The sequence below is a fragment of the Balaenoptera borealis genome, assembly GCF_965194805.1.
Source record: "Balaenoptera borealis genome assembly, chromosome: 7".
Classification (NCBI taxonomy): domain Eukaryota; kingdom Metazoa; phylum Chordata; class Mammalia; order Artiodactyla; family Balaenopteridae; genus Balaenoptera; species Balaenoptera borealis.
Window position 1 is genome coordinate 52,753,142 of NC_138864.1, and position 27,486 is coordinate 52,780,627.

The 27,486-nt window shown below is 38.1% G+C and overlaps 2 protein-coding genes across 12 annotated transcripts in view; one reads left to right on the top strand and one right to left on the bottom strand.

The window, feature by feature from the left end:
- The window catches only part of ELAPOR2 (endosome-lysosome associated apoptosis and autophagy regulator family member 2), a 745,385-nt gene that overhangs the window by 500,286 nt on the left and 217,613 nt on the right, over positions 1 to 27,486 (bottom strand). The gene's annotated exons all lie outside the window — the stretch shown is intronic.
- GRM3 (glutamate metabotropic receptor 3) overlaps positions 1 to 27,486 on the top strand; it is a 246,747-nt gene that overhangs the window by 190,081 nt on the left and 29,180 nt on the right. The window lies entirely within an intron of this gene.

The following is a 27,486-nucleotide window of genomic DNA, read 5'->3' on the forward strand; positions in this document are numbered from 1 at the left end:
AAGTGTCCATCGACAGATGAATGGATAAAGAAGATGTGGTACATATATACAATGGAATATTACTCAGCCATAAAAAGAAACAAAATTGAGTTATTTGTAGTAAGGTAGATGGACCTAGAGTCTGTCATACAGAGTGAAGTAAGTCAGAAAGAGAAAAACAAATACTGTATGCTAACACATATATATAGAATCTTAAAAAAAAAAAAGGTTCTGAAGAACCTAGGGGCAGGACAGGAATAAAGACACAGACGTAGAGAATGGACTTGAGCACATGGGGAGGGGGAAGGGTAAGCTGGGATGAAGTGAGAGAGTGTCATGGACTTATATATACTACCAAATGTAAAATAGATAGGTAGTAGGAAGCAGCCGCATAGCACAGGGAGATCAGCTGGGTGCTTTGTGTCCACCTAGAGGGGTGGGATAGGGAGGGTGGGAGGGAGACGCAAGAAGGAGGGGATATGGGGATATATGTATATGTAGAGCTGATTCACTTTGTTATAAAGCAGAAACTAACACACCATTGTAAAGCAATTATACTCCAATAAAGATGTTAAAAAACAAACAAAAACAAAAAACAAAAAGAAAAAATATCTCATTCTTCTCTCCAATTTGGGAATGTAGGTAGAGCTCAGAAGAAATGAAGCTTGTCAAGGTGTAGATCAGATGTAGCTTTAAGCTTCCTCCTTATCCAATAATTATCACAATAATTTTAAACTTATGAATACCTTTCTCCAAGGAACCCTAAATGCTCTGTGTGTCCCTTCTAATGTATTTCCCTAGGACTGCTATTAAATTATAAAATGATACATTATTGAAAATTAAGCAAAAACACTATTACCATCTATGCTATATTCAGTTTTAGATTTCCCATGGGGAAATACTCAGTTCTACCTTTTCACTTTCAGTGAGGCAAATCAAAGCAGAGCTACAATTCCAATCTTATTTATGAATATAAAATTACCTCAAAATATAGCTCAGTCATTCTCCCCAACTCCCTCCTGTATGGTATAACCTGTCATGCTGTCCATCATTTTTTAATGAATCTTATTCAATGAGCTGTTTGGGGCCTGCTTCTGATTTCTTTTTATGTTAACCTTTACAGAAAATTTAAAGTATAACTTGGGCTGGAGGTCAGTGCAAGGAACAGCAAATATTTCTCAGATTTCCTCAGCCTATTCAGAGTTCAGCTGTTGTCTTCTTAGGCTTCGGTGTTCATTTGTCCACTCAGTAAATATTTAATAAGCATCCAGTACATGTTAGGCCCAGTACCTACACACTGAGGCTAGAAAGGTGTCAATGTCCACCCTCAAGAAAGTTAGAATCTTTTGGAGAATACACATGAGTAAAGAGGTGACTACAATACAGTGTGATAAATCTACCCTACTTTGGACACAATTAACCTTTCACTTCCTTATTCATTCCTCTTTAGGCTTCTATGGCTTCTATTTCTTTTCACAACACTATTCTTCTATGACTTCCATGATTCCATACCCTCTTTGTCTTTCTCCTTCCTCTTTGGCCCTTCTCTCTCAGTCTCCTTGGCAGGCTTCCTCTCCTCATCCTGTGTCCAGACTCTAAATACTGGGACGCCCAAAAGCTCCATCCTACCAATCCTCTCTGTATAGTTATCTCATCAAATCCCTAACATTGAACATCATCCATGTAATAATGATTCACAAATGAATTTTCTCCATCCCTGACCTTTCTGCTGGCATATAGAATTGTAAATTTAATGACTTCTTTGACATCTCATCTTGGATAGTCAAAAAATATCTCAAGTTTAGCATATCCAACTCAAAGGTCTTTATTTTCACCACTCCTCCCTGCACCAAAACACACAAACACACACACACACACACACACACACACACACACAACCACTCCTTTACCAAGTTCAGTTAATGGTACCATTATCTGTTTATTTAAATAAAATTTTATAGCCAATCAAAGATTGACTCTCTTTTCCTCATTCCCAATGTTCAGTTCATGGCGCTACTTCAAAAGATATTTCCTAAATCTGACCATTTCTTACTGTCTGTACTCCTCTTCCAAGCCATCCATCTTCATCTCTTGCTTTGATCCCTGAAACTAGAGCTTAATGGTTTTCCTTGTCTACATTTTTATGCTCTTAGAGTTCATTCTCCACATAGTAGCCAGAGTGAGCTGTTAAAAATGTAAATCTAATCAGAATATCCTCTGAACACTTTTCATTGACGATAGAATAAAATCTAAATACATTACCAGGGTCCATAACCCCTACAGGATCCAGTCCCCTGCCTGCCATGCCAACTTCATATCTTGCACCACTTTCTTCTTATTCTCTATGCATGAACCACACTGGCTTTCTTTTGTCCATCAAACACTCCAAGTGTGTTCCAACCTTAGAAACTGTATTTTTGGCTCCTTCAATCTAGAATATTCTTCCTCCAGAGCCTCGAATGTCTAACTCCTTCCTGTCTTCAAGCTCAACTCAAATATTACTTCCCTCAAGAATCCTCCCAACCATCATGACCCATCATTCTCTATTCCATTACCTTGCTTGACTTTTTGTCATAGCACTTACTGATCACAATTTGAAGTTAGAGTATGTGTTTGTCTGTTTGTTTGTAACCCACTAGGATAATCTCCATGGAGGCAAGGATCGTAGGCATGTTGTTCACACATTTAGCCTTAGCATCTGCTGGGTGCAAGACAAATAACATGAATCAGTTCAAGTTAGAATCACATACTATGAGGATATAAAGGAGTGTCACATATCCTAATTTGGGGGGGGACAGCAAAAAATAATACATGTCTTGAGACATAAATAAGGATTAGTAAGAGAGAGTCAGGTAAAGAAAATTACATGTGCAAAGGAAAAAAGGCAAGAATGTGGAACTTTCAGGGAGTGGAAAATGATTCGGTACTCACAGAGCACAGAGCTTGAGAAGGATGGTCTGGGACAGAAGTAGTGGGGACACATGTCGGGGAGAAGGAAGGAGGGGGAAGGAACAGTTAAGCATCTGTTAGAGAAGTAAAAGGATCGCATTGTCAAAGGCATCGAGTCTCCTGTTGAGGAGTTTGAACTGTTTTTCATGAAGGCAAAAGCCCATTGAAAGATTTGGATCAAGAGGGGACCTAGCAAATATGGTTTTAGGAAGACTATTCTTGCCACAGTGTGGAGAATGGATTGAGGTGGCGAAGGGGTGGAGGTGGTCTCAACTAAAGTGTGGAAAGTCACTTACTAGGTTGAAAAGTCTCCTTCCCTGGAAGTCCATAAATGTAGTCCTTCTGAGCTACTTTAGTAAATGGAACAGTAATGGAACCTGCCTCACAGGGTTGCTCCTAGAAGTCAAAGAATTAATGCGTGTGAATCAGGGAAGATGGAGAGAATTCAGGGTCTTTTAAAGTTTCTCAACTTCTCCCTTCACCCTAATTAAAAAGATGCAATTTTTTAATTGCTCACAATTAAAACTCACAAATATGGTCTCAAAAGTTATGAACCAATGAGAAGCTCAAAGCAATAACACTAAATCTATCCAGAAGACATTTATACCACAAAAGCAACTATCTGGTATGCAGCCTTGAACCAGGAAGGGAATTTGGATCTACTGAAGTAGACCATGCACTACACACACACACACACACACACACACACACACACACACACACACACACACACACCCCACACGGCTGTCTCCTTAGACATTCTCTCATATTACAGACCAGGATATTTCTAGTCTGGATCACTGCTTTCCATGGTGACAGGAGAAAAATGAATTCCTTCTCAAATGTCCCATTTATAGAAATTTTCAAATCACACTCTGAAGGTGTTTGCTTATTTTGCCTAAAAGCCCTGGTTGTCATTCCTAATCATTCATTTAACGATTATTGAAATGCTCACTATGTGTCTCTTACTGTGCTAAATAGTAAGGATGAATAAGACGTGGTTTCTGCCTTCAAGACAACTAAATCAGCATGTGAAAATCACGGTAGATGAACTCAATGTTTATGGAAGCACCATGAACAGATATGTAAACTGGACTGGGAAGCCAAGGTAGCAAAGACCATAGTTCACAACACAGGTGCTGGAGTCACACAGACCAGGGTTTGGTTCTGAGTCATTCACATACTAGTCTCATGACTCAACCTCTTTCACGCTCACTTCCCTCATCTGTAAATATCAATAAGGACCCACTTTATTGGGTTAAATTAAATGAGATGATGTATGGAAAGCACAAGAGTGGATACCTAACACAACTCAAATAGATGCATACGCAGCAGTAATCATAGATATAATTTATGATTCCTTCCTTACATGAGTATAAGAAGGAGCTGTTGAGAAGGTACTAGAACAAGGGCATTTATTATTCAGTAAAAGAAGGTGCATGTATGCCAAATGCCTCAATGTCCAGAAGAGGCCTGCAGCCTTAGTCACTTCCCAGCAGCACCTACAATGCAGAAACTAGATACAACAATTAGCAATAAAAGAGGAAGGTCTGACCCAGCAATGTCGCATGATGTGGTCAGCTTCCTGGACATGCAGCTGTATGCTTTTGACCATAAGCTTCTCTTCCTGGCACCAGATCGCTATCTCGTTGACCAGACCTCTGCTGGGAACTGGGTAAAGACGCCGTAGGGTATCCCCCAGCCATCACACAGTGACCCCGAAACATCTGTCTCCAACTTCATTGCTGTAAGATGTATCCACCTGCAAAATGTATCCCTGCCGAGCCTGCTCCAGTAGCTCCAACTACTCCACTAGAAAGAAGATTTCACTTTCTGTGGCAATTATCACAGCCAGAGACGCTTGATGCCATTTGCTGAATTCATAGGATGAAAATGAAAAAGAGAGTAATAGCTGTCATCGTCTGTATGTCTTTATGCATGTGTGGGAAGCAGTAAATCTCAGGAAAAAAATAGTCTTCCATCTTTCCCCTTTATTCCTGCAACAAAGTTTTTGCAAATTTCTTCTCTCTCAAATCATACATTATCAAGAGAAGCTTTGGGGGGGAAAAAAAAAAAAAGGACTTTACATCCATTCCAATTGCTACCTTGAAAATGCTATTGCTTATTGCTTGCGCTTCAAATGAGTTATCATATAGTACATTTAAGGACAATCATACACCCGAAAGCCAGCAAAAGAAATGCTCCAAGGACAATTTTGAACCTGTTTGAAGAAAAGTATTGCAAACTGACCACTGTAGCAGCAGCAATCAGAGACGGAGGGGCTGAGGTGAAGCTGATACGAGGCTGCCCAGGAGGCCCAGGCGTACAAACACATCGCAATGTCCATGATAAGCAACCAAACAATGAACTCGCCTCCAAACCGCAATTTCTGCAGTGCAACTACTCAGAGACCTTTGATCGAAGATGTATAATGTTCTAGCCCGTGAATGCCAAAATCACAAGTCATCGCCACCTCCTTCCAAAGCTGTCTGTCATTAATTCTGAAGTGGAAAGCACTCGCTACAGTGAAAATAGTCAAAACCAAAAGAGATTAAAAAACAACGCAAACAAAAAACAAAGCAAACCCACATACACACACACACACAAATCCCTTTCCACTCCACACTCCACACTCCACAGAAGGTACTCTGAAATCAAAGTAAAATGGGGGCTTCCCTGGTGGCGCAGTGGTTGAGAGTCTGCCTGCTGATGCAGGGGACACGGGTTCGAGCCCTGGTCTGGGAAGATCCCACATGCCGCGGAGCAACTAGGCCCGTGAGCCACAACTACTGAGCCTGCGCGTCTGGAGCCTGTGCTCCGCAAGAAGTAGAGGCCGCGATAGTGAGAGGCCCGCGCACCGCGATGAGGAGTGGCCCCCACTTGCCACAGCTAGAGAAAGCCCTCGCACGGAAACGGGGACCCAGCACAGCCATAAATAAATAAATAAAAATAAATTTAAAAAATTTTAAAAAAACGCAGTTCAAGTACTTTAAAAAAAAAAAAAAGTAAAATGGGATCTGCCAAACTCTAGGTAAACCTGGAGATGAGGAAGAGTCCCCACTGCCCCTGAGTTTATTCTTCCCACCCTTCCAAAAATTATGTTCCCAGATGACCATATTCAATCCCATTAACTAGAACAAAGCCTTCATTTTCTACAATATGATTGTAGACTTTTACAAAATGAACATATGATTGAACTCTTACAGTGATTTAAATTTATACTCCTGTCTCTATAACCAATAATCACACCCTTTCTGGGGGGAAGTTTTGATGTGGAGAAGGTTTCTGGCTCATAACACAGGGAAAGGGTATAAATGTTGTGGGAAAGAAAACTAGGTAGTCACAATTCAATTGACATTCAATGCCAATGCCTAGAAATAGCTATGAGTGTGGGTCGTCCTGATGGTAATAGACCAGACCTGCATTTAGGGCATGGCCAAGTGCTCTCCGATTTCCATCTGGATCTCAGCCTTGGTCTTGCATGGAGAGGCGAGGAAGTGCTACCTTATCTCTAAGTCATTATCTTAAACTAGATAACGGAAATGAATTAAAACCTTAAATTGGGTTTTTCCAAATAAATTCATTAGGTAGTACATATTAAGTACCTTATTCAAGCAGATAATCTACTTCATTTCTAAACATTTTTCAGTATTCAGATGAAAGCGTTGAAGTATTAACCCTAAATATACCAAGTTTCTTCAGAGTGTTGTGACCATATTTATAGCACCATAATAATATACTATGATAATATATACTATTGCCATATATGTTTATAAGAATTTTATCAACTTATCCGCTGATGTTTGGGGGGGTCCCTTGCTTTCTGCCTCATGTTATTCATTCTTTCTTTCTTTTTCTGGTTCCTTTATCCATTCCTCTGGAACAGATTTTTAAGTGCTAGGTACAAAGATTATAACAATTAATAAGACAAAAATCCCTGCTATCAAAAATTTTATAGGTTCTCTGAAAGAAAAGGACAGATAGGAAAGCAGAACCAGAACAAACTCTCCAAAGCAAATGCTTCAAGCCTCCCAAGCTCTTTCTTCTTCAACATCCCCAATGCCCACCTTCTGGCAAAAAGTCTATAGAGGTGCAGAGGGACAAAGTCACGGGTTCTTTCTTCCTCATTTCCATAGTGAAAATTATGTCCTGCAGATGAGGTCCAACATCTCTTCACTACTTCTAGCTTTGTGTCTGTGTGTGGGGGGTGTGTGTGGGTGTGTGTGTGTTGACACCCAGTTCTAACAGAGATAGTCAGGTAAGGTTTCAGGGGGGTGGGGTGGGATTCAGCTAATTCATAAGCAATTTGCAAAGTTGGAAAGGAGGACAATATTACAGATAATATACTCCATGGTATCAGGCTGAATAAAGAGCAAAGGGTTTTTTAACTAGAAAGAAATAGATTATGTTATAAACACTTAGGTGGTTTTAGTCTAATTTAGGTCAATGCAGTCTGCAATCTAAAGAACTATGGTTCTTAGATTAGCTATGGCTCCTATCATAATTACTGGAACAGACCTAAGCCATTAACCAAGGTTCAGAGAACCAGCTGGCTGACAACACAGTGGCTATACAATGGTGGACACTGATTCACTCACTCATTCATTCATTCATTCGTTCATTTAACAAACATTTGTTGACTACCTACCAGAGGGCAGATACTCTCATAATCAAGCCTAGAGTTATGGAGCCTGTCTATACACTAGACACTGTCCTAAGTACTATCAGTAATGCTCCCAGAAATCCTGTGGGTCACTGAAACACGAGTAAGTGAAGTAACCAGTAAGTGATGAAACCAAGATTCCAGTGTAGGCAGGCAGGCTCCAGGGGAAAATGACGCATGACACAGCCCCAGCCCACGTGGGGCTCTCAGTATAGACGGGGGCCCCAGGGCAAATAAACAACTTATTGACTGTGAATCATTCTCTGCTAGAGGTGTACCCATGGGCTCTGGAACCCCAGAAGAGAGTTCACATATGGTCAAGCATCACCTGTTTACTTGCATTCTCCACCCACATAGTTCCTTCATTTACTCCCTCTCTCCTCACTTTGAAAAGAAAATCAAATTTTAAAATCTAAAATTTTCTTTCTAACTTAATAGGATTTTTTCCCTTTCCCTTGATAGGTGTTGAGGTAATTACACCTGGCTTAAAACAACTGTTTTTCAAGAACCTATTCTGTATTAGGCATTGTTTGAGGGGTGGAAGTTCAAATAGTTCAAGTATGTATTTGAACTGCAACTCCCGCCAACCATAGCTGTTTCTCATTAAGGCCAAGGGTTGCCTGGTCTTCCTCTGTTTCAAGAGATGAAAAAAATCTAAACTTTTCTCTCAATATTTTAATAAAGGATGCTAATTCAGGTGTTTTGAAAATACAGGGAAGGACAAATACAATGTATTTCTCAGGCTGATCTTAGCCTATGGATCTCAGGTTAGAATTTCTGTTTGAAAGTTACTAAAGTTTGGTTTCTGCCATTGAGGAGCTCAAAACATAGTGATAAGATAGTAATGGAAGAGAGAGACAGAAAAAAAATTTCTATGTGAGAGAAAGATGATAACTTCCAAAGAAAAGGAACATTATACGTCACAGAGAGGAATTACACTTTCGGCTGAGATCCAGCAAAGGGCAGCTGATGCAATATTTGTGCTGGCCTTGAAGGATGTGAGCAATTTTACAGGCACTTACGGGAAACAAAGGGTGTATGAAGCACAGGGAGGGGTGAGTTAAGCTGCACAGGTGGAAAAATGCAGGCTGCAGCATGGCAAAGAGAAAGAGGGCTGTTAGGGTTTCTTGTGTGTTGTGAAGGGACAAAGTGAAAGATACAAACGGTGAGGCAGACTGAATTCTGCAGGACTGTGCAATTCATTGTGATACTTTATTCTGTAGGGTATAGTTCCAAGATACACCAATACACAAGATGTTAGGCGTCCTTCAATAAAGTAAATAAAATAAAGTTTGGAAGTCCAAAACTTGGGGAAAGGCTATATACCATATCAATCTCTGGATGATTCTTAAAACAGATTCACAAGTTAGATGCTCTAAGAACTAACCCCTGCATCTAGTAATGAAATCTGTTTAGCTATGTTAACCCGGCTTATTATTTGATCATAGAACTTTTTTTTCTTAGCACATTCATTTTTACCCCAAAAGGAACAAAATAAAATTCCGTCAATGTTGCTGGAAGCAACAGGAAAGGCCTTCATGCCATGGAGTGATGGGTTACTGGTGGTTGTGATGCCTTAAAGACCTTGTAAGAGGAGTGTGAACCAGGAAAAAGGGGAGAGACCGGTACAGAAAATCATCTAGGAGGTGATCAAAATAGTCCATAGTAACAATAATGGTTTTCTATCATGTAGCACTCCCTGTGTGCGCCAGATATCACACGAGGTGCTGTTTATATTGTACAAATTGTAATGAGAGCCAGAATTAAGGTAAAAGCAGCAGTCACTATCCAGTTTCAGGGAAAAAATAGACCAACCAGTATTCATCACCTCCCCTCCCATTGTCTCAGCTTCCTCTATAATGTTTCCCTTTCTTCCCCTAGCACAGGTGCATGTGCCCTGTAACTTCATTTGAAAGAAAACAAACATTTGACATTTGAATGCTGCCATTAAACCATTTTTCCAATAATTGAGATTCATTCCCCTCTCTTTATTGCTCTCTGCCCTTTCTTTAAGATATGTCATAAGCTAAATCTAACAGGGAAAGTGGGTCATTAACTGTGCCAAATCCTACTTTCTCCTTTTCTTCTCCTGGGTTCTAACACATAAGGATCAATAGCCAAGAGGAAACAAACTTCAATTTTTGTTAATAAGTGAGCAAGTGCTTGATCTCCTTCCCACGCCCCTCTCCCTACAAGACTGCTCTGATAGTATAGCTAGAATACTAGGCAGAGGCCAGAAGCAGAAAAAAGGCTTTGGTTTCCCACAACCCCTCTCTAAATAGCTGGATCTTTAGAGCAGATTCCAAGCCTACTTATCTAAACATCCATTTGCATGAGGAGTGACTCTCAGGACTTCCTCCGCCCTCCCCCCCGCCCCCCGCCCCATACAGGGGGAACAGAGAGTTTGGAGGAGGGTCAGAGCTGCTAGGAAAGGCCACCGTGTCTGGATAGCCTGGAGACTAGAAGTGCAAACATGGGCATGAAGATGGCCCAGGACAGCCATGAGAGGTTGGTCCCTCCATCATTTGGCCATGGGAGGGAGAAGAGTACCTTCCTGTCTCTCTTCATCACTGCGATTCTGCCTATTAGGGAAAGACAATCCATGAATGTCGGACTCTGCCAATCACATCCGCAGATTCTCTCTTGTGGAGGAGAAAGATGAGATGGAAAAGGATGGAAACTAAGGAGCAGAAATTCCCCTTTCTTAGGGCCGAGGCTAAAACATGATCTGAGAAAAAAGCATTCCTTTTTCCCCAAGGGATATTATTTTAGGAAAGCTGGACAAACCTTCTGCACAAAATTCCTTCTCCACTGAGATATCAGATTCCATCATCAATAATGTATCCATGATGGCCTTTCACATTGTCCTTTGACTATGATCTCTTTCAAAACGAATAGCCCTGAAAGGGGTAACCTAAACAGAATCTAGTACAGTACTTTGATGGGAATTGGTTTTGCCTATGGCTACATGGGAAGCTGGGGTACTGGGAACAAGAAGGAATGCTCAGAAAAAAAAAAGAGGAAGAGAAAAAGGAAATGGAAGAGCCCCAAGGACACTTGTGTCTCCTTCATAATTATACACCTGCTTGGATGCTGATATGCAAATACTATCATGTTCTCCATCGATTTCAAGGATGACTTAGGGTAAAGTCCTGGATGTTAAAAATGCTCCATCTCCTGGTTTTTCAGTAAAAATACCATCTGGAAAATGTGGGAATTTATGCAAGAAAATTATATATATATATGATTTTGTAATAGATAAAATTAACTTGGTGATAGCATCCTAACATATCACTTAAGCATAACAATTATACATTATATATAAGTATATATTAATGTTATATAATAAATGCTATCAATACTATATGTCTATATTGTCTAATTATATAATTGATAATTACATATCAATATATTATATAATTATAATATAAGGGATATGTTAGAGTTCTATCAGCAAGTTACTTTAATCTACTTTATTACTTTTAACACAATTGGAGGAAGAGTGGAAGACATCTGAATTAAAATGATTTCTGAGGTTGATTAATTTCTAGGAATATTTTCTAAGAAGGAACAAAATAACCAGATTTATGATACCCTTTGCACACTTATTTTTAGAATAATTCAAAATAGAGATTATGGCACAAATTGGGGTGAAAATGTAAAGCAATTACTTTCAATTTTGTCACCTTAATTATTTCCAGTGGAACAGAAACCCTTTCAGGGAGATGTGGGTTTGGAATTTTTAACAGTGTGTGAAAGTGCTTGATGCCCTGACAAGGTCACTTAAAATATGGGAGTTCAATGACGCAGCCCTCTCAGTGAAGACGAAGACCCGGCTACCCTACGGTGGCTGAGGAAAAACATGACAACAGAACAATAGACCCGCATGCTGGGAGGAGAAGTAATTTATTTTCCCTGTATTCTCTTTGCAGGATACCACACAGAGAGTCAAATGCATGTCCAGGCATGCATAAGGCAAGAGACTAGAAATTAATTTGCTGCCCCCATAGAACTTACAGTTACTGCATGCTAAGCTGCTGTGCTTATCTTTGGAAGTTCATCCTCGAAGGCTGAATAAAATTTCTGCTGTTCAGCTTTTTATATGAAGTAGTATACTGTTTGCTTAAAAATGGAACGCTCATTTTATCAAGTATTCTTGCGACCATGATTATGTTCTTCAGAATATTAGCTCTGCAACTATTTTTCAAATGAGTTTTTTTATAGTTTGCACTGCTGACTTACTATCACCTCTCTGAAAGGGATTTTCTCAGCCGTTTTCACCTTCTGTCCATATCACATTTCACTCTCCTGCAGGATTTAGAACTACAGCCCAGCAGGCGAAGTGATTTAAGGGCAGGACAATGGGAAATGGGTGCCTTCTTTTTTTACAAAGTCTTGGTCCTGTACTTGTATCCAACTTTGTTTTGGGGGAAGCATATTTTTAATCTATGTTCTACTACGTGACGTAGTCACCTTTAAAAACATGAGGACAGATTAAATTTGTCCTCAGAATTCAGAATTTCTTTTCACAAAACTGAAAACCTTTGGTAAGTGTTGCAAAGTCACAGTGTTCTTGGGTGCTTAGGTTTGTGCCAGAGACATCACATTAAAGGGGGAGAAAATTCCCACAGGGACCCGCCTTCCTGCTCTCCCCACCAACAGCTCTCCTTGCTGTGAGTCTGCTCTAAAAGGGTCTACGACACCTACCCCTTCAACACACAAGAGAGTGCTGCTTTCCTACAAGGTGATTGACGGCAAGGAGACACCCAGCCAGGTTGACTGGTTTTTCAAAAGGGATAAAAGGAAAATCACGGAGATCTGTATGAAATGGGGTCTGTGGTAGAGGTGAGAGGAAGGTGAGGACAGGGCTCAATAAAGCTGTTGACGAACATGAAAAGGAGAGGACTTCAAAGAAGGCTGAAAGGACTTTGTAAGCTGGTAATGACTGTAGGAAGAAAAAAAAAAAAGACTAGATCATCATAACCTCAACATTACAACACCAATAAAGAATTTCTCTGGCATGGGTGTTTTCAATTTTTAAAGAGGTTTGAGATTATCAAAATATTTCTAAAAATCCAAACAGGTATTACCCTAGACCAGGGTTTCTCAATCTTGGCACTGTTGACATTTGGGGCCGGATAACTGTTTGTTGTGAGGGTGTGCTCTGTGCCTGTGGACCGGGTAGCAGCACCCCAGGCCTCTACCCACTAGATGCCAGCAGTAGCCCCCGCCCTGAGCCATAACAACCAAAATGTCTCCAGACATTGCCAAATATTTTCTAGGGGTGCAAAATCACCCCTGGCTGAGAACCACTGGTTTTTAACCTTGGCTGCATGATAATACAGTAAACTATCAAAACACAAGTGCAGGCCCATTTCCTAAGATTGATGTTTAATCGGTCTCTGGTATGGCTCAGTCATTGGCATGTGTTTGAAGTTCCCAAAATGATGCTATTCAGTCTAATAAATCTAATCATCAGTTTAGGAAACAATCACTGAATGCCTACTACGTGCCCAGCATTGCCTTAGATCATGAGAGTACAAAGATGAATGAGACATTGTCCTTAGCCTCGAGGGGCTTAGGATCTAGTGAAGAGATGAACACACAGTAGATACTTTCCCAAGAGGTACTCAATTTCCTTAAAGTTAAATGTTCAGGACACTCTGTCAGCACAGAGGAGGAACTGGTAGCCTAATGGCACAATGTTTGAGATATCACTACATTTCCACCAGAACTGCTAAAATTCAAAAGCAGCAACATTCAGGAACTAAAGCAACTGGAGCTCACATACATAGCAGTTTCACTACCGTATACATGTACCTATATATGTACACTTGTACACCTACACACACACACACCAGAAATGCACACGTGGATTGGAACGGTCACAGCATGTAGGAGATGCTCTCAGTTCCTCTCCCAAATCCCCTTAGCACTCTGTTCTCATACATGTCAAGGGCTTCCTAATCTGTGACTCTCTGCCAGGGAGCTTTCTCTGGCCACACAGGGCCATGCTGTGCCTTACCTAGAGCAGCTGAAAGGGCCTGAAGTTACAATCCCTGGAGCAGCCATCAACCAATGACAAATAAGAACTGCTCCATCCAAGCTAGTGAGTAGCTGTGGTATTCTGTCCCAACCCCCATTCTATGCTCTCTCCCAAGGGACCCCAGGGAGAATGAGGCCCACTGGCGCTCATCCACATACTCTGTATTGGATTCATTCCTGTCTATATCTTATTTCTCCATTTCCCTATAAACTCCTAAATCAACTATTTGAACCCAAATCTAGTCTTAAGGTTTACTTCTGGGATAACCCAGCTAAAGATGCAGCATTATTCACATAAGCTAAAGACTTAAAAAAGAAAAAAAAAAAAATACACGTCCATCAACAGAAGCACAGCTAAATAAATTGTGGCACATCTATATACTAAAATGCTATACAGCAATAAAAGTGAACCAAATATACCTTAACACTACTTGAATGAATCTCACCCAACTTAATTTACAGCAAAAGATATTAGAAATAACATAATCCATACTTTATGATTACTACATTAATCTAAAGTTTAATATCAGGTAACACTTGTTCATGGTCCTAAAAGGTATGATGGTGCTCATTTTTGGGAAGAAGGAAGGGTAGAACAGGAACAAGGGGACTGGTGATGTTCCCTTTCCTAACATCCATAATGTTACATAGGAGTTTTCACTTTGTGATAATTCTCTTATTTCTACCCTTTTTCTGTATATGTATTTCCATTAAAAGTTTTTAAAAATCTCATCATGGGGCAATGCGAGAAAAGCAGTAGACTATGTAATGGAGATCAGGACTTGGGAAAGAAAGAGTAGAAAAAGATGTGATAGTTACATTAGCTCACATTAAAGAGGGTCCCTAACTAAAGATTCAGAGGCCACCGTGAACCTTCCAGCTAAGAGGAAAAAAATAAGCAAAGGCAGGCCCTAAGCCTACTCCCTGAATTGGGGTTGAGGGAGATTGGAATCTCACTAATTTCCACTCATTGCTGTTTTCTCTGTGTCTTGCCTCCACACTCTTCATTCTTAGTCTAAGTGTAGATTGTTCCTTTCTGAGCTGCCTTGAGTGCTGAACATTTTAGCCATAATATGTAGATTCTAGGTAGGGAAACCAGTAAAATACATAATGAAGCATCAGAAGTGTTATCTGTGCTAACTTTTCAGGAGAACTGAAGAGAGGTCTTTACGAAAGTCTTAACACCCTAAAACATGACTGTTCTTTCGATAGCTTTTCTAGAACACTCACTCTCGCTCGCACCTTAGGTACTTACCGAGCATTTTTCATGTGTGAGACAGCACCTCAGACATCCTGATGGTGCTCTGCCCCAGCAGCTACTCTCAGTTGATAAATAACCATGGAAACGCTTCAGCAATTGTGTTCCTAATCAGTAGGTAAATTAATTACAGATGGCCGAGGATTCATTTTTATTCTTTCCTGTCTGCCTGCCGCATGATGTTTGTAAAAGATTCTGTTGGCTCTAGCCAAAGGATTTTGATTTCTTCACCCCTTGACCCCTAACAAGGTCTTTCAAAGGAAAAGCCATTTTCTGTCTTCTCATCTACGTCTTTATTCCAATCCATCAAAATAGTTCACGGAAATTTCAGTGACGGCCTGGTTGTAAAATTGGAGCCATGTTGCTGCTGGTAGCTTTTGCAATCTTCATTAGTATTTATGGATGTGAACCCAAGCAGCGGCAGCTATATTCCCATTACTGAGAGCCTACTAAGAGCCACATTACTGTCCTACTTTAATTGGACTTCTGTCTGAGAGGAAAAAATAACTGATTTAATTTTCTCCTGCTATTGACCTATGATATTTGTAAGGCATAGACTTGCCTTGTCTCTATGAAATAAGCCCTAGGAGGGCTGGTCACCTTGGTACAAAACTTCTCGAATAAATCCATTTGAAACTGGGGTCAGAACTAATTGGTTGATGAGCTAAACTGAGAAGTCATTCTCCTGACTCGAAGCCAGATCAGGTTCCTTCTGTAAAATGAGGACCTGATTTTGAGGCACTAGGGGCAGTGAAGCAGATTTTGGAGAAGGTTCTAAGTCTTTGTGGAAAAAAAAAAAAAAAAACCTCCGCCATCTTTCCAGTTCTTCCCCCCACCCCTTTAGTTTGGGTTTTTTCGTGCTGTTACAACAACAACGAAGGTGAAGTGATTTACTTTTCCATGTTGAGCGATGCTTGCTCCCTTGGGGAGATTCAACTGGAGAAATAGGAAACCCCAGAGCTTCCTGTACAGCTCAGCTCCAGAGAACCATGCTCCCGGTTCACTGGACTTGAACTATTTCCCAGATGAGTCATCTGACTCAGAGGCAATGCTAAGTGCATCAGGAAGGCGACAGGATCAATACTTTCACGCTGCTCTGTCACTTCAACTCACCCCAGCAGCACCTGAGAAAGAGCTTGGTTTTCCTACCTGCCACTCGGGCCGGTCGTGTTTGGATCAGCGTTCAGGTACAGGATGACTATTCTCCGTTGTGAAATATTTGACCGACGTGGTTTACCTTTTTCTTCTAGGTTCTCCTTTCATTCTTTTTCCTTCTAAGTATAGACATAGCAGCCCTTTATTCCAAACTACAAATCAGGACACTTCTGCTGACAATGGATTTTTGTTTAAAATTTGTAATGTGTTCATTTGAAATACTTTAATGTGCTTTCTTGATTTAAACGATTTAGACACTAGACCACATTTTGTTAGATATTTAACAAGACAAAGTTAGTAAGGGGAAAATTTATATTAAAAAACAAAACTCCACCAAAGGACTATTTGCTTGTTCACCACCCACTTGTCAAGCACTTGTCATAATATTTGTAGCAGTATCATTTTCCTAATTTATTTACTTTGCAAGCTGAACTAGCTCAATTATTCTTTGTACTTTTTTCAACTTTATAATTTATTTTTATCAAAAGTACATAATTTTTTTATGTGACTTTGACAAGCTTATAAGAAAGAGCAATAGTCTCTTGTCACCCTTTCCCAGGCCAAGTTCATTCAATTATTTACTTTGACTCTTTTGATAATGTCCTCCATTTTCTCTTTCTGTCTTTCTCAAAGGTCTGTTGGTTGACTGTTGAAATTCCACAGAATGTTCTCAATTTTTTGTTTTATTTTCTACTTTCCTTCTCAGCATTTTTGTCAAATTTTAAGAGTTTTCTCAAATTTAACTTTCAATTCTTATACTGAATTTCTATTTCTGCTTTCCAAAAGTTCATTCTTGTTCTCTGAATGCTCCTTTTTAAGAATAGACTGTACCTATCTCATACACGCAGCATCTTTTCTTATCTCTCTGAGCTCATTATTGTTTTAAAGCTTTCGTCTTTTGCTCCCTTCACTGCCTCTATTCTATCCAAGTTTCCTTTTCTGACTGTTTCAGTCTTTCTCTTTCAGGTTGGAAGTTTACTCAAATATTGGTGATCCTTGACTGTAAATGTATGTTCTCCTTTATTATTATTTTATTTTGAATAGTTAATAAAATCATATGCTTCAAAACGCAAAAAATATATAAAAGAATTTGGTAAAAATTTCCCTCCCATCTTTGCCATGCATCTGCTCACTTCGCATCTCTTGCCATTGATAACCACTATCCCTGGGCATCCTTCCAGAGTTCCTTTATGCATAGAAGAGAAAAAAGAATAGATTCTTCTGTTTTCTCCATTTACATAAAAGATAGCATATTAAATGTTAAATTAACTGTATTATACTTTGTTTTACAGATAATCGTGTGACTTTTAGATTTTTTTATACCTTCAAAATATGTGCAACATAGAACACTTCCTCATTTCTCTTCAGAGCTGTATAGTATTCCTTGTCTTCAGGTAAACTAGGTCTATTTATGGATATCTCATACAACTCCACTGGTTCACTTCCATGCATTCATGAGTCAGGACCACACTGTTTTAATGATCGAGGCATTATAATATGTATTAATATCTGGTAATGCTAATGCTCCCTCACTGCTCTACTTTTTCCTAGCTATTCTTAATGAATTATTTTTCCATATGAACTTTGAGGTCAACTTTTTTTGTTTTTACAAAAAGTTGGAATTTTTATTGAAATTTATTATTTATATATTATTACTATCATCATTATTATTATTAAAATCAACTAAGAGAGAATCAAATACTATCCAAGAACATGGTATGTCTTTTCACTGATTCCAGCATTAGTGTTCACACAGGTCTTTCACTTATTTTGTTAAATTTATCCTGACGGTTTTTTTGTTTGTTTTTGATGCCATTTAAGTGGAATGTTTTCTTTCTGATTATAATTTGTATATATAAACTATTTTTTCCAATATATCTTAGCAAATCTCTTAGGAATTCATTGTATCAACAGAAGCAATTGATCATTACTACATTCCCAGTCCCCACATGGGAGAGTCAGGAGAAATAAATCTTGCAGCATTAGTCCCCTAAAATGACAATATTAATTAATATATTTTATTTGTGTTTGGAATAGTATATCCTCAAATTTTAATTTTTAAATATTTTTATTATGAAATACTAAACCATACAAAGAATATACTTAACTCAGTGCAATTTATGAAGCACAACAATAAAATAATCATCCATGAAAAACACCCCATCCAAACAAGAAACAGAATATAATAAATTGGTATCCAACTTTGTGCTCTTCCTTATCCCATCCTTTGCATACCACCACTCCATCCCATATGCACTATCCTGAATTTTGTCATTATCATTCATTTAGTTTATTCACTACCATTCATTTATCACTTCTGTAGGTATTCCCAAATGATATGTTTAGATGTGTTTATCTTACAACTTAGTGTTCTTTATCTTAGAACTTTATGAAAGTGGAGTTACATTGTCTTTTCACACATTATTGCTTTTAAAATACATTTATCTGTTGTTAGTTTAATTTCACAACAATATAATATTGTTAATAATCCACAAAATAATTTGTGATTGCTGTTGGAAACTGGTGTTGATTCCAGTTTTATTTTTTAACTTATATACAGTACTACCAACATTCATTTACATGTTCCTGGTACATATGTGCAAGAATTGCACAATGTGACAAAACGTTCATGATTCGTTAATTCTAGGTGATTCCAATGCAATCATGTCCATTATACTTTTCTTTCATCATTACTGTAGGTTTGAAATTTTTCAAAATAAAAAGGTCAGAAAGTAGTTGACCTAGCAATCCCACTCCTGGGTATATATCCAACAAAACCTAAAACACTAATTTGAAGCCCAATGTTCATAGCAGCATTATTTACAATAGCCAAGACATAAACAACCTAAGTGTCCATCAACAGATGAATGGATAAAGAAGCTGTGGTATATATATATACAATGGAATACTACTCAGCCATAAAAAAGAATGAAATTTTGCCATTTTCAGCAACATGTATGCACTTGGAGGGCATTACAGTAAATGAAATAAGTCAGACAGAGAAAGACAAATACTGTATGATATCACTTATATGTGAAATCTTAAAAAAATACAGCAAACTAGTGAATATAACATAAAAGAAGCAGACTCACAGAGAGAACAAACTAGTGCTTACCAGCGGGGGGAGGGGCAAAATAGGGGTGGGGTGTGGGAGGTACATACTATTGGGTATAAGACAGACTTAAGGATGTGTTGTACAACACAGGGAATATAGCCAATATTTGTAATAACTAACTGGAAAGTAACATGTAAAAATTGTATGAAAACAAAAAATTAAAACCTAAAAATAAAAAATAAAATAAAATAAAATTGCCACTAACAACAACAACAAAAAAGGTAGGAAGGAAAAAAAAGTGATGAAAGTCGACCTATATTCTGCCCCCACTGATTTAAAATAGCCTACAGAGCAACAGCCAGCTCTACCCACCACCAGTCCCTCCCATCAGGAAACTTGCACAAGCCTCTTAGATAGCCTCATCCACCAGAGGGCAGACAGCAGAAGCAAGAAGAACTACAATCCTGCAGCCTGTGGAACAAAACCACATTCACAGAAAGACAGACAAGATGAAAAGGCAGAGGGCTATGTACCAGATGAAGGAACAAGATAAAACCCCAGAAAAACAACTAAATGAAGTGGAGATAGGCAGCCTTCCAGAAAAAGAATTCAGAATAATGATAGTGAAGATGATCCAGGACCTCGGAAAAAGAATGGAGGCAAAGATCAAGAATATGCAAGAAATTATTAACAAAGACCTAAAAGAATTAAAGAACAAACAAACAGAGATGAACAATACAATAACTGAAATGAAAACTACACTAGAAGGAATCAATAGCAGAATAACTGAGGCAAAAGAATGGATAAGTGACCTGGAAGACAGAATGGTGGAATTCACTGCCACGGAACAGAATAAAGAAAAAAGAATGAAAAGAAATGAAGACAACTTAAGAGATCTCTGGGACAACATTAAATGCAACAACATTTACATTATAGGGGTTCCAGAAGGAGAAGAGAGAGAGAAAAGACCCGAGAAAATATCTGAAGAGATTATAGTCAAAAACTTCCCTAACATGGGAAAGGAAATAGCCACCCAAGTCCAGGAAGCGCAGAGAATCCCATACAAGATAAACCCAAGGAGAAACACACTGAGACACATAGTAATCAAATGGGCAAAAATTAAAGACAAAGAAAAATTATTGAAAGCAGCAAAGGAAAAACGACAAATAACATACGAGAGAACTCCCATAAGGGTAATGGCTGATTTCTCAGCAGAAACTCTACAAGCCAGAAGGGGGTGCCATGGCATATTTAAAGTGATGAAAAGGAAGAACCTACAACTAAGATTACTCTACCCAGCAAGGATCTCATTCAGATTCAATGGAGAAATCAAAAGCTTTACAGACAAGCAAAAGCTAAGAGAATGCAGCACCACAAAACCAGCTCTACAAAAAATGCTAAAGGAACTTCTCTAAGTGGGAAACACAAGAGGAGAAAAGGACCTACAAAAACAAACCCAAAACAGTTCAGAAAATGGTCATAGGAACATACATATTGATAATTACCTTAAATGTGAATGGATTAAATGCTCCAACAAAAAGACACAGGTTCGCTGAATGGGTACAAAAACAAGACCCATATATATGCTGTCTACAAGAGACCCACTTCAGACCTAGGGACACATACAGACTAAAAGTGAGGGGATGAAAAAAAGATATTCCATGCAAATGGAAATCAAAAGAAAGCTGGAGTAGCAATATTCATATCAGATAAAATAGACTTTAAAATAAAGAATGCTACAGGAGACAAGGAAGGACACTACAGAATGATCAAAGGATCAATCCAAGAAGAAGATATAACAATTATAAATATATATGCACCCAACATAGGAGCACCTCAATACATAAGGCAACTGCTAACAGCTATAAAAGAGGAAATTGACAGAAGCACAGTAATAGTGGGGGACTTTAACACCTCACTTACACTAATGGACAGATCATCCAAACAGAAAATTAATAAGGAAACACAGCTATAAATGACACAATAGACCAGATAGATTTAATTGATATTTATAGAACATTCCATCCAAAAACAGCAGATTACACTTTCTTCTCAAGTGCACATGGAACATCCTCCAGGATAGATCACACCTTGGGTCAAAAATCCAGCCTCAGTAAATTTAAGAAAATTGAAATCATTTCAAGCATCTTTTCTGACCAAAACACTATGAGATTAGAAATCAATTACAGGGAAGAAAACGTAAAAAACACAAACACATGGAGGCTAAACAATATGTTACTAAATAACCAAGAGATCACTGAAGAAATCAAAGAGGAAATCAAAAAATACCTACAGACAAATGACAATGAAAACACGATGATCCAAAACCTATGGGATGCAGCAAAAGCAGTTCTAAGAGAGATGTTTATAGCAATACAAGCCTACCTCAAGAAACAAGAAAAATCTCAAATAAACAATCTAACCTTATACCTAAAGGAACTAGAGAAAGAAGAAGAAACAAAACCCAAAGTTAGCAGAAGGAAAGAAATCATAAAGATCAGAGCAGAAATAAATGAAATAGAAACAAAGAAAACAATAGCAAAGATCAATAAAACTAAAAGCTGGTTCTTTGAGAACATAAACAAAATTGATAAACCATTAGCCAGACTCATCAAGAAAAAGAGGGAGAGGACTCAAATCAACAAAATTAGAAATGGAACAGGAGAAGTTACAACAGACACCACAGAAATACAAAGCATCCTAAGAGACTACTACAAGCAACTCTATGCCAATAAAATGGACAACCTGGAAGAAATGGACAAATTCTTTAAAAGGTATAAACTTCTTAAACTGAACCAGGAAGAAATAGAAAATATGAACAGACCAATCAGAAGTAATGAAATTGAAACTGTGATTAAAAATCTTCCAACAAACAAAAGTCCAGGACCAGATGGCTTCACAGGTGAATTCTATCAAACATTTACAGAAGAGCTAACACCCATCCTTTTCAAACTCTTCCAAAAAACTGCAGAGGAAGGAACACTCCCAAACTCATTCTATGAGGCCACCATCATCCTGATACCAAAACCAGACAAAGATACTACAAAAAAAGAAAATTACGGACCAATATCACTGATGAATATAGATGCCAAAATCCTCAACAAAATACTAGCAAACAGGATCCAACAACACATTAAAAGAATCATACACCACGATCAAGTGGGATTTATCACAGGGATGCAAGGATTCTTCAATACATGCAAATCAATCAATGTGATACACCATATTAACAAATTGAAGAAGAAAAACCATATGATCATCTCAATAGATGCAGAAAAAGCTTTTCACAAAATTCAACACCCATTTATGATAAAAAACTCTCCAGAAAGTGGACATAGAAGGAACCTACCTCAACATAATAAAGGCCATATATGACAAACCCACAGCAAACATCATTCTCAATGGTGAAAAACTGAAAGCATTTCCTCTAAGATCAGGAACAAGAGAAGGATGTCCACTCTCACCACTATTATTCAACATAGTTTTGGAAGTCCTAGCCACAGCAATCAGAGAAGAAAAAGAAATAAAAGGAATACAAATTGGAAAAGAAGAAGTAAAACGGTCACTGTTTGCAGAGGACATGATACTATACATAGAGAATCCTAAAAATGCCACCAGAAAACTACTAGAGCTAATCCATGAATTTGGTAAAGTTGCGGGATACAAAATTAATGCACAGAAATCTCTTGCATTACTATACACTAATGATGAAAAATCTGAAAGAGAAATTAAGGAAATACTCCCATTTACCACTGCAACAAAAAGAATAAAATACCTAGGAATAAACCTACCTAGGGAGACAAAAGACCGGTATGCAGAAAACTATAAGACACTGATGAAAGAAATTAAAGATGATACAAACAGATGGAGAGATATACCATGTTCTTGGATTGGAAGAATCAATATTGTGAAAATGACTATACTACCCAAAGCAATCTACAGATTCAATGCAATACCTATCAAATTACCAATGGCATTTTTTACAGAACTAGAACAAAAAATCTTAAAATTTGTATGGAGACACAAAAGATCCCGGAGAGCCAAAGCAATCTTGAGAAATAAAAACGGAGCTGGAGGAATCAGACTCCCTGACTTCAGACTATACTACAAAGCTACAGTAATCAAGATAATATGGTACTGGCACAAAAACAGAAATATAGATCAATGGAACAGGATAGAAAGCCCAGAGATAAACCCACGCACCTATGGTCAACTAATCTATGACAAAGGAGGCAAGGATATACAATGGAGAAAAGACAGTCTCTTCAATAAGTGGTGCTGGGAAAACTGGACAGTTACATGTAGAAGAATGAAATTAGAACACTCCCTAACACCATACACAAAAATAAACTCAAAATAGATTAGAGACCTAAATGTAAGACCAGACACTATAAAACTCTTAGAGGAAAACATAGGACGAACACTCTTTGACATGAATCACAGCAAGATCTTTTTTGATCCACCTCCTAGAGTAATGGAAATAAAAACAAAAATAAACAAATGGGACCTAATGAAAGTTAAAAGCTTTTGTACAGCAAAGGAAACTGTAAACAAGAGGAAAAGACAACCCTCAGAATGGGAGAAAATGTTTGCAAATGAATCAATGGACAAAGGATTAATCTCCAAAATATATAAACAGCTCATGCTGCTCAATATTAAAAAAACAAACAACCCAATCCAAAAATGGGCAGAAGACCTAAATAGACATTTCTCCAAACAAGACCTACACATGGCCAAGAAGCACATGAAAAGCTGCTCAACATCACTAATTATTAGAGAAATGCAAATCAAAACTACAATGAGGTATCACCTCACACCAGTTAGAATGGGCATCATCAGAAAATCTACAAACAACAAATGCTGGAGAGGGTGTGGAGAAAAGGGAACCCTCTTGCACTGTTGGTGGGAATGTAAATTGATACAGCCAGTATGGAGAACAGTATGGAGGTTCCTTAAAAAACTAAAAATAGAATTACCATATGATCCAGCAATCCCACTACTGGGCATATACCCAGAGAAAACCATAATTCAAAAAGATACATGCACCCCAATGTTCATTGAAGCACTATTTACAATAGCCAGGTCGTGGAAGTAACCTAAATGCGCATTGATAGACGAATGGATAAAGAAGATGTGGTACATATATACAATGGAATATTAGCCATAAAAAGGAATGAAATTGGGTCACTTGTAGAGACGTGGATGGATCTAGAGACTGTCATACAGAGTGAAGTAAATCAGAAAGAGAAAAACAAATATCGTATATTAATGCATATATGTGGAACATAGAAAAATGGTACAGATGACCCAGTCTGCAGGGCAGAAATTGAGACACAGATGTAGAGAACAAACGTATGGACACCAAGGGGGGAAATTGGCGGTGGGTGTGGGGTGGTGGTGTGATGAATTGGGCGACTGGGATTGACATGTATACACTAATATGTATAAAATGGATAACTAATAAGAACTTGCTGTATGAAAAATAAATAAAATAAAATTCAAAAAAATTAAAAAAAATAGCCTAATGAAAAATAGTGGCTATAAATGACCCAATTTCATTCCTTTCTATGGCTGAGTAATATTCCATTGTATATATGTACCACATCTTCTTTATCCATTCATCTGTCAATGGGCATTAGTTTGCTTCCACATCCTGGCTATTGTGAATAGTGCTGCAATGAACATTGGGGTACATGTGTCTTTTTGAATTATGGTTTTCTCAGGATATTGGGTCATTTGTAGAGATGTGGATGGACCTAGAGTCTGTTATACAGAGTGAAGTCAGAAAGAGAAAATCAAACGTTTATTGATGCATATATGTGGAATCTAGAAAAATGGTACAGATGAACCTATTTGCAGGGCAGGAACAGAGACGCAGACATAGAGAATGGAAGAGTGGACACAGGAGGGGAAGGGGAGAGTGGGATGAATTGGGAGATTAGGATTAACATATATACACTGCCATGTGTACAACAGATAGTTAATGGGAACCTGCTGTATAGCACAGGGAGCTCAGCTCTGTGCTCTGTGATGACGTAGATGGGTGGGAAGGAGGTGGGGGGAGGGAGGTCCAAGAGGAGGGGATATATGTATACATATAGCTGATTCACTTCTTTGTACAGCAGAAACTAACACAACATTGTAAAGCAATTGTACTCCAATTTTTAAAAAGTGCCTATATTTTGTAAAAGCCAGAGCTAAAGTACTCATTTAGGCTCTTTAAAAAACCTAACAACACTCTGTATATTCAAACGATTAAGAAAAAAATGGGAATTGAAATATTATTACCAGATTTTCATGAGTAGGAATCAATAACAGAATTCTTATGTTACATCAATCTAAGTTTGTTTATTCTATGCTTAGAAAAGAGGCATTAAAAATTTCAGGTATTCCTTTTACATGTTACAAATAAGGAAAATGTTGACTATTTTAAAACATTTTACATCAAGTGTTAAGACCCTAGATGTGTTATTAGTTTTGTTATTCTCAACTAGGCCACCAGTCTGTTCCAATATTCAGTTAATGATATCAGATGATTTCCGAAAAAGATTTATAAAAGGAATGTTTTACATCTTTAGTGTTTATATTATTAGCTCACATGCCAACAATCTTATCAATAACCCTCTCCGGCTCAGATTACGCAAAACAACCAGTTTTCTCACCTTTCAAATATGTTATTTTTAAGAAACTTTACATTCAAGAATAGCTGTGAAAATAGTGAAATATTTAAAGCTATAAAACATATTTATTTTACAAATCTTTTCCAGAATGACCTAATAACATCCACTGAACACTGGTGGAGATTGACTGTGTAGTTGAGAATAAAAAAATTAATAACACATCTGAGGTTCTTATACTTGATGTAAACTATGTAATAATATTCAACATTTTATTTATTTGTAACATGTGAAAGGAGTCTCTAAAATTTTTAATGAAATTTTTCTAAGCATGGACTAAATAAATTTAGCTTTATGTGATCTAAGAATTGTGATATTGATTCCTACTCCTGAAAATATAGCAATAATGTTTCAACTCCTATGTTCATTTGTTCTAACATATTAAAACATAGTCTAAAGCTGTAGTAGTTGCAAAAAAGATCATACTGCTGTGGAAAGAGATCAAGAGAAACAACAAATAACAGAGAGAAAGGAATTATCCCACAATTTAATATCTGGCAAATGTTATAAACCAGTAGAAAATGATCAATTTATTTAGCATTTTTACATTTATTTATAATTTGTATTTATATTATAATTTGTTGATTAGGAAACAGAGTCAGAAATGTTAACTTGCCTAAGGACATACAACTATTAAAAGGCAGAGATGAGAATCACGCATAGTCCATCTAAATCCAAAATCATGCACTCATCTACGACTACAGTGTGTCTCGCTATGAACTTGAAGCCAATCCCCAACTGCAGTACAGACACACACAGACATAGGTGATGGGTTTGAAGAATGTGGCAGAAAGCTAGGTGAAGTTTAGGAAAGTCAAATGTAAGTGAGATAACAAGATCACTAAAAGAAAATAAATCATAATAAGTGAGGAATAAATGTGGCATATTCAATTACATTTGCTAACAGACTTTATATATGGTACAACACATTACTGGAAACACCAAGCCTGACACTCTAGGGGCATCTATGCATCCTACGTAGGCAAGAGCTATTAGGTGAAATGTGAGGTTTTCTTTCACCAAGGACCCAAGCAACTCATTGAGGGACCCTTTCCTCCATAAAATATCTAGACCCAAGAAGAGTAAGCTGTTTCCCGCTGGCTGGAACAACATGAGCCCCAGAGAAGACAGAACGGAGCTCAGGGAGGAGGTAGTAAAGACAGCAAAGACCTGCAGAGTAAGAGACTGCAGTATCCTCCAAATTCCCCTTTCTCATCCATAGCTGTAGTTGGGCACATCAGCTAAGCCACATTTCCCAGCCGCTCTCGAAGTTGGGTGTGACCCTGTAACTAATTTCTAGTCAATAAATGTGAATAAAAGCACGTGCCACTTCCAGGTTTATACTTTTAGGAAGCAGGTGTACCTAATTCATACTCTTTTTCTCCTTCCACTGCATGGATGCCGATGAGAAGGAGGCCCTAGGAATTGGTACAGCTTCAAGATGGAAGGAACCTGGGTTCCTGAATCACTGTGTGGAGGAGAGATACCCACTGACCAAGACCTTAGCCTACTGCACAAGGGAGAAATAAACTTCCATTGTGTTTGAGCCCTTAAACAATTTGGGGTCTATTTTCCAACAGAGGCAAGCCTACCCTGACTAATAAAGTTTGTCTGTGCATCAGAGACATCAGCCTCATCCTTCTACATTTAAGGAAAGAGTAAAGGTCGGCAGTGTGAAATAGTAGGCACAGAGTAGACCAGAGAA